The following is a 9044-nucleotide window of genomic DNA, read 5'->3' as shown; positions in this document are numbered from 1 at the left end:
AAATAAGTGAGACAAGTGCAATGTTCAATCCTAAAATTAAAATTAAAATGTGGCTCTCTGTACTGTCATTTGGGAAGCATTGGAACTTGTCTTTTGTGTGCTTATTTTTCTGAGTTTTGATTTGTTAAGTGGGATTTATTGATTTGAGAGATGTGAAGCTGAAGACCATTATTTGAGCTAGGCTGTAGGGTTGGACAAAGGAATGTGAAAGCAGCCTGGATCAAAGATGGAGGATCAGTAAGGTAGGTAATCAGAGGGCAGAAGTGGAGCCTAAGGCAGTGGGAAAGTGCTGTAATAATCTAAAAATTAAAGACAGAAAAATCTTCCACTTACATAACTTCTGCTACAACCACAAGATGTCCAAAGCGCCTCACAGCCAATGAGGTAATTCTGAAGTGTACAAACATGGCAGCCATTTGCACACAGCAAGCTTTGTCAAACAGCAGTGAGATGAAGGACTAGCCTATTTTACTGGTGTTGGTTAAAAGATAAATATGGGCCAGGAGAACTTGCCTGTTCTTCTTTGGTGTTGTGGGATCATTTGTGTCCCCCTGAAACCAGATGGTAACCTTGGTTTGAATCTCATCCAAAAGACAGCACCTTCAATATTCCTTCAATACTGCACTGAAGGTTGCATTGAAAAATACCAGACCACTTGTGAAATACAGAAGCACTAAGAGCAGTTGAGAGGAGAGTTAAATGGCCCAGCAAGTGAATGAAAGAAATAAATGTCAGAAAATCATTTGGAATGTTAATAATTGTTTTTCCCTTTGTTTAAAAAGAACATGTGCACATTATTTTATATATGTTTATTGTTTGTGTGAAGTTAGGCATAAAGTTTACTTAGAATTTTTCTCTGACATTGATTCAAACATAGGCAAAAGAGCTGAACTCCAGAGGTGAGGTGAGAATGACTGCCCTTGACATCAAACAAGTGAGGCATCGAGGAGCCCTAGCAAAACTGGAGTCAGTGGGAACCAGGGGAAAACGCTCTGCTGGTTGGAGTCATACCTAACACAAAGGAAGGTGGTTAAGGTTGTTGGAGGTCAATCATCTCAGTTCCAGGACATCACTGCAGGAGTTCCACAGGTTAGTGTCCTAGGCCCAGCCATCTTCAGCTGCTTCATCAATGACCTCCCTTCCATCATAGGGTCAGAAGTAGGGATGTTCGTTGATAATTGCACAATGTTCAGTACCAGTTGTGACTCCTCAGATACTGAAGCAGTCCATGTCCAAATGCAGCAAGACCTGGACAATATCCAGGCTTGGGCTGAGAAGTGATAAATAACATTCGTGCCACATAGGTGCCAAGCAATGACCATCTCCAACAAGAAAGAATCTAACCATCGACCCTTGACATTCAATGGCATTATCATCACTGAATCCCTTACTATCAACATCCTGGAGATTATCACTGACCAGAAACTGAACTGGACTAGCCATATAAATACAGTGGCTACAAAAGCAGGTCAGAGGCTAGGAATCCTGTGATGAGTAACTTACCTCCTGACTCCCCAAAGCCTGTCCACATCCTATAAGGCACAAGTCAGGAGTGTGATGGAATACTGTCTGCGTGCCTGAATGAGTGCAGCTCCAACAACATTCAAGAAGCTTGTCACCATCCAGGGCAAAGCAGCCCACTTGATTGGTACCCCTTCCACAAACATTCACTCCCTCTACCACCGGCACACAGTGGGGGCAGTGTGTACCATCTATAAGATGCGCTGCCGAAACTCACCAAGACTCCTAAGGCAGCACCTTCCAAACCCACAACCACTACCATCTAGAAGGACAAGAGCAGCAGACACGTGAGAACACCACCACCTGGAAGTTCCCCTCCAAGCCACTCACCATTCTGATTTGGAAATATATTGCCGTTCCTTCACTGTCGCTGGATCAAAATCCTGGAACTCCCTTCCTAACAGCACTGTGGGTGTACCTACACCATGTGGACTACAATGGTTCAAGAAGGCAGCACACCACTACCTTCTCAATGACAATTAGGAATGGGCAATAAATGCTGACCTAGCTAGTGATGCCCACATCCCGTAAATGAATTAAAAAAATTGTAGTATTGAATTTAAATGAGTGACAGGTGTGGCTTGTGCTGGGCATTATGTATTTGTGTCAATATTTTTAAATCTTTCAAAACCATATGATAAAGAGAAGTAATTTACTTTTTAGCACAGAGTATGCCAGTAATTTCCTGCTTAAGCAGGAATTTTTTTCCCCTCAATCATCATGAAATGTTCAACGATGGTGATCTAACAGAGCATGGGATGAGTTTAAGTGCTGGAACAACCAATGTTTGTAAATAGTTTCAGAAGTGATTGGTGCCAGGAAGAAACCATCTCAAATAAACCACAGCTTCATGGTACAAGTCAAGTTTACATGACCTGTTCTTTTTGGTTGACCAAAAAAATATGACTGAGTAGTTTTGGGCTGAAGAGCTTTTGAACTCAAAAGGCTGTAACAGTGAGTGAATTCTAAGGGCTTAGTCACACAATACTTAACTTATCAGTCATGTCTCCAATTTCTATTATCTTTATTATAATTTTTTCAAAATTATTTTAAATTTTTTATTAGGGAATTATTTATTGAGTGAGAGGCAACAGTGCAGGAAGCAATAACTTCATCAAAGGTATGAAGCAAACTGTTCAGCTGCTCGTATCATAAGAGCAGTCAGTTCCAGCTTCTGCATCAGATCAGACTTCATGTCCTTGAAACTTGAAGCAAAGAGTTTTTATGACCCTACTGCATTATTATATAACACTTCATGCTGTGCCTTTAATGATTCACATAGATTTTCACAAGGCTTTGCCCCAAGCCTTAAAGAAGTCATAAAAATGAATCAAAGTACAGTAATTGAATTTCAACATGGCATTGGAGTGTTTATGAAATTGTACTCTCAGGAGTGCATATTGGGAAATAATGGGCACGGTTCCATTGAATTTCTGTCCATTATGGGTGGAAAATCTTGGGGAGTGCACCTATGATTTCTCAGTACATGATCCCAGTGGTGAGGTTCCACACTGAGTAAGGGTAAAGTCAGCCAGTAGATCAATGCATGTTGGATCATAATACTGTTTGAAATTTATATTGTGCTAGTACTTCTTTCATGGTATTATTCACAGTGAGTTGGAGGTTATGTTTTTGCAAACACATTTCTCTGTTTTTCTCCCTCACAATAGGGGTCTGCTAAGTCTAGTTGAACAATTACTTATATTCAGTTGCAAAGGTGATTTCATCAAAGTTTATTATTGCTACAAAATCCAATCAGCAAAAAAGCCACTTGTGTAGGAATGGCAGTGACTGTCCATGAGACATTCTTTGGGTCATACTTTCAATCATGCTTTTGATATCAATATAATAGATATCTCATGGTATTGCTCAGTATGAGTCAGGGGATGCATTTTTCAAATAACAATAGAGATGTTTATGTCATTTAGGGGATAACAGCAGAGTGATTGAATTATTCTGAGTAAATATAGTAAATTTAAATACTATTTTAAGAAATGCTAGCCTAGGTGTTTTACTTATGTTCGTGTTTAAGTGGCACAAGTCGATCCATTATTTAATGAAAATGTATTTGCAACTTTACTTTATATACCAATCAGCCTCCAATGGCATTGCAAATGTTACATCAAAGATTATGTTCATGCACATGTCTTCGTCTGCTGGCTGTGTTGTTTCTTTCTGTTCTTCTCCCTCTTCATTTTCTTTTCTTTTCTCTGACCTTCTGTTCCACTCCCTTTATCCCTTTTTGTTTCTGTTTCTTTTCCTTCTTTTCTTTCAAGTGAGAAGTAGTGATTGGTATTGTTGTAATATGCCTTTAAGGGATTACAGCCTGACACCATTAGAAAGGAAGTGTATCACGCAATCCAGTTTTAGTTTCACTTTTGCTTTTAAGTAGAGCACACAGCAGTCAGCTCTGCTGCCTGTGTCTTCAAGTTTAATATCATGTATATCTGTTCTCATGCACTCAGACTTAATAAGTAAACCCACAACATGTTCACCCAATCCCCTATGAGTGATCAGTGTCCTTATATCATAACAAAAACAACACAGGTGTGGCATTCTATGGCAAGGCAAGGAGGCTCCAAAGCTGCGTGCTATATTTGGGATGGGAGTTGTGGCTATCAACAATTCTCTTCTCATCCCACCCCCTCCCCAACCACTCAGCTTCTAACATTCTCTCCCTCCCAATGCACCCTGCCCTTTCATCTTCCTTTCCTCCCACCTCCTCCCATCATTACTCTTCCCTCTTCTATGCCCAAGGCTTACTTCAAATTGGGCTGTGGGCCTCACCTGCAGACTGCCAGAGACGTGAAGACATAATTGCGTATCCAGCAGCAGCTTGGTCCAGGTCTCCCCAAATTTGGCCTGGTTGGATGCCATGTTTCCCTTGGCTCCATGAAGCCTGTGCCACTGCTGGGCTGGTATTCCACTTGCTTCTGAGAGTGAAGTTGCCCTTGCCATCATGGGGTCACCTCCTTGTGACCAGAGTTGGCAGGCACTCAATTTACTCTGCAACCTGTTGACCCAATGCTAAAAAGATCTGGCCTCAAAATAGACTAGCTCTGCCGCAAGATCCATCTGCTGGCATGCTGCTGCATTGTGCCAGTCAGCCTGCCTGATGTCCTCGTGGAGGAGAATATATCCCACTTTCTGTCTGAGTCATAGTGTGCTCAGGACCTGCTGCCAGCATCGATACACGCAGCTTTCAATGAATTGGAAGAGATGTCATTGGCAAAATGGGCACTCATGGTGGCGATGGTGATTCGAGAGGGCAAAGTGCTTATTAAGAGGTGCATTGCACTCCACCCTATCCAACAGCATGCTGAACATTGAGTTGCATTGGGAAGTCTCAGGACTGCAGAGGTTTCTGCTCTCCAAGACCAGCTCTCATGATCTCTTCTTGTATCTCTTTTATGTTCTCCATTAGTGGCCAAGTTGACCACCAAGGAACCAGCAAAGCACTGCCATACTTTACAAGCTGACCGTCCACCAGCACAGATACCCTCACCTCAGTGGGCCCTCGTGCGCATTTAAATAATGTGGCCCTGGGTAAGCAGCATGGCACAGATGCCAAAGTCAGAGGCAACTGTGATCAGTTCCCCTTGAAGGACAGATGTAGTCTTGTTGAGTTAGGCACAGATGCCGGGCAATTGGAGTCATCAGAAAGAAGGCTCTACCAAGACCAGCAGCAGCAGATGTGTTCCCACATATCAGAATTCCCTGAGCAGTGTGGAATCGTGGGCGGATAATGGAGCAGTCTATCTGGCTCATGCATGTCACAATGGCTCAGGGCTTTGAGTGCATGAGTTCCGCTATGAGAGAGTGGAGAGCCAAGTGTAGAAGCACTTGGAGTGAATGCATGAAATTCAGGCTGATGTCCACAGGATGCATGCCACACTTTCTAGCATGGACCAGTCAATGGGGCTGATGGCACACAGATGGTTGAAGGGGATACCAGTTGTGTGCCAGCTGTTGATCCTCTCCAACCTTCCAGAGTGACAGGCAAGGGTTGAGGATGTCATTGAGGAGAATGAGGGTGCCACCTCTAATGGGATGCCTTCATCATCCTCAGCCTCCTTGACTCCTCTGACAGTGGGAGCCTCTGTGTTGCAGGACTGAGTGACAGGATGATTCAGGTGTAGCAGCCACTGGTTGCGCACCCAAGGGCACCTCCATGATGAGGACAACTGCCACATGCATCTCATCTGCAAACTGAGGCAAGTGAGCAGGCTGCTTCCACCTCCTCTGAGACCACAAGAACAGCATTAAGTTGGCTATAGGGGTGTTAACTTGCTGTTACTGTTTGCGATTTTCCTTTCTGAGTACTATGTAAATAATGAAACCTGAAGCTAGGAAAGAAATAAGGTATGTAGAGGTGAAGGCAACCAAGGGTTCGTCAATGGTGATGGTGAAGCCTCTATCCAAATGTGCTTCCATCATTGGTCTTAAGAGTTTAAATGTTCCAGGCCACATCTTCAATGGATGTATTAGCACAGGCACCTCAGAGCAAGTTCCATATCATGCTCTTCATCCTGGGTCAGAGGGGCACAGCCAAAACATTTCCGAATGAAATCATCCCTGACATTCATGGCATCCTGACCAAGTCTGTGTGATCCATGTCATGTCCGGCCACTTCCTTGTGTAGCTGGAGCTTGTTGGTATTCTGCACCCGCACCCCACCCCCTCAACCCCCCAAATTCTTCTTCTTCCTTCTCCTCTCCCATCTCCTGCTCTTCCTCTTCCTCTGATGAGCTGTCTCCTTCCCAGGCATCACCGTGTTCAAGATTCACACCTCTCCCGAGGACTAATTTTTGAAGGTGCAGCCTTCATAGTGGGCAAGATCCTTGCAAGTGTATTGCAGGGTGCCATCTGACTGAACAGGCACTGGAGCCACATCTTTAAATGTCCCTTGGCCTTCTCAATGGTTATCCTAGCAGGCAGGTGGTATTGGTTGTAGTACCTCTGTGCCTCTGTCTGTGACTCCCGTAAGGTGGTGAGAATCCATCTTTTCAAGGGATATCCCTTGAATCTAATGAACTTTGGGAGAATGAACTGTTGGAGGATGAAGAAGTCATTGCAGCTGCTAGGAAAATGAGCACTTGCGTGGTTGTAGACCAGCTGAACGTTGAGAGAGTGGAAGCCTTTTCTGTTAATTAATCTGACTGAGCAATCATTGGATGTCTTGATGGCCACATGAGTGCAGTTGATGATGCCCGACAGCTGGAGAATCCAGGACTGGTGGCAAATCCCACTGCCCTTTGTGACTGCAAGGCCAGGTCTGCGGTGAACTGAATGTACTGTTCAGCCTTGTCAAGTAGGACATTCGTGACCTGTGATGTGCAGCAGTGTACAGCAGCCATTTGTGAGATATCAACAAGGTTTGCAGCTGACCCTTGGAAGGAACCAGAGACAAATAAGTTTGTGGCACAGTGACTTGTATGGCCGCTGATAGGGCATTGCGGACAGTGCTGCAAGATATGAGGTCTTTGTTGACAAGGTCACAAATCTCTGTGACCATCTGACTGGAGAGTTGCAGTCTCCTAAAGCACTGGTCCTTGTGCATCTCAAGGTAGCTTTCCATGTTTGGTGATAGATCAAGTGCTGAGTGTGTGGCCTCTGTTTCCTTCCTGCCCCTTCTTCCTCTCGCCTGTCCTTCTGATGCTGAGGCATTGCCTTTCCTGCAGAGGGCTTTCTCTTTATTGCCACTGAGCCTAAAATCCGAGCTGTTTAATCATTACCAGCCGTTGCCTTCCTTATGCTCAGGTGAACCAATCAATTCTGCTTCCCAGCCTTGTCCTCTGCTTTTATGCCCCCACAAAGCACCAGAGTAATGACCTCCTGCACTATCCCATGGCTTACTGCCAAGTCTTCTTGCCATGTGTGCGGCGCCAAGGGCAGCTGCCTCCTAATGTCTGTGCCCTGCTCTGCATCAATCACCCTTTTACAGAGGTAATTTCCTGGTGCAGCCATGACTGGATCCCCACTCTGTACCTGTTTCATTTCACGTGGTCTGCTCCAAACACTCCACAAAAATCTCAATACCTTTCATTAACAAGCTCTTAATGAGCTCTTCAACCACCTTAATTGGCCTTAATCAGGGATCAGCTGGGATCACAATCCCTTCACCTCCTGTCCTGGTGAACATGGCCAGCACCAGGAATGACATCAAGGATCAGGCACACTTGCTGGCTCCGGTAATTCTGGGTACTGTCTGCCCCTGGTGCCACCCCTGAAAATTTAGCTCTTTGTTTCTAACGCAATAGTGAATGTACTTTTTTTGCTAAATAAAGCTTTCCAAATTTGTCCTCCAACATTTCTTTCAGTAACTTTGAAAGATAACCAGCCATTTGGCTAACTTGAATCCACTGCTGCATCCTGAACTTTCAGAGCAAAAGTCTTAAGTTCAAGTTCAGCCTCTTGAGAGAGATTAAGGCCTTCACGTAAAAACTGCAAAGAAAATGCCTATTGTCCCCTTAATTTCTGTCATGAAGCTATTAATATATATAATATTATTGGAAAATATTTTTCTTTTAAAATAGAGATTTAGTCTGCAGGTGTGTCTTAATTGGATTAAAGCCAGGTAGCCTGGGTGCTTTGATGTCTACTAGTTTTGAGATGTAAGAGAGGTAGAGTGCATTTGCATTTTTTGAATAAAGCATTCAAGAAGTGGGGTGAAATCTGGCACCCAGCTAGCAGAGACCAAGCAATATGCTTATATTACTAATAAAATTGGTACTATGAAAGGGGTTTTATTGTTAGAAGAGGTGGAGTTCAAAGAGGCTAGTGATACAATGAGAACTTCCAATTAAATGAGATATGCTAGGTACATCAGAGGGCAGTTTTTGTGTGTGTAGGCAGAGGCAATGTAAGATCAAAGTAGCTGTAAGCCTTCAACTGTTTCCACAGGAATAAAATTGAGAGGAACCTCATTTTGAATTTGTAAGGTGAAAATGCTTTCTTGGTGTTTGGTTAAGTCTATGGGTTGCTGTTATCTTAATGGAGATTATTTTGGTAATTTGTTAAAAGTTATGATCGTAGTAACTTGTAGCCATGTTTAACTTGTGTAGATTAATAAATTGTTTCCCTTCATTTCATATAAAACCTCTCGAGAATTGGTGGTCTGATTCCTGAATTTAGATTTGCATCTCAAACATACCACTTAAAAATATAAGTTATGTCAGTTGTTTAAAGTTTCCCTCTGAGATTTTTAAATAACTCAGCTTTACCAAAAGGCTATCTCATAACAGTTTCTCCATGGCAATGCACCAGCCAATCAGAGTTAACTTGCCAGCCAGTCAGCACCCTTTTCTCCTGTATTATAAATTGTTGTGATTGTTTGAAATTTGGCAATCTTGCATTTGTCCTGATGAGTGCAAGACGAAAAGCTTCAATATTGTCTCTCTTTTCATCAGTATTCAAGTTTCATACTAGCAAGCGACTGTAGATAAAATGTTAAAAGGCACAAAAACTGTTCAGTGGCTAGAATTAAGCATTAAAGTTTTCTCCTTTCTGGGATAGAAGTCAAG

The sequence above is a fragment of the Carcharodon carcharias genome, chromosome 2 (genome assembly GCF_017639515.1).
Source record: "Carcharodon carcharias isolate sCarCar2 chromosome 2, sCarCar2.pri, whole genome shotgun sequence".
In the NCBI taxonomy this organism is placed as follows: Eukaryota; Metazoa; Chordata; class Chondrichthyes; order Lamniformes; family Lamnidae; genus Carcharodon; species Carcharodon carcharias.
Note: the sequence above shows the minus strand (reverse complement) of the source record.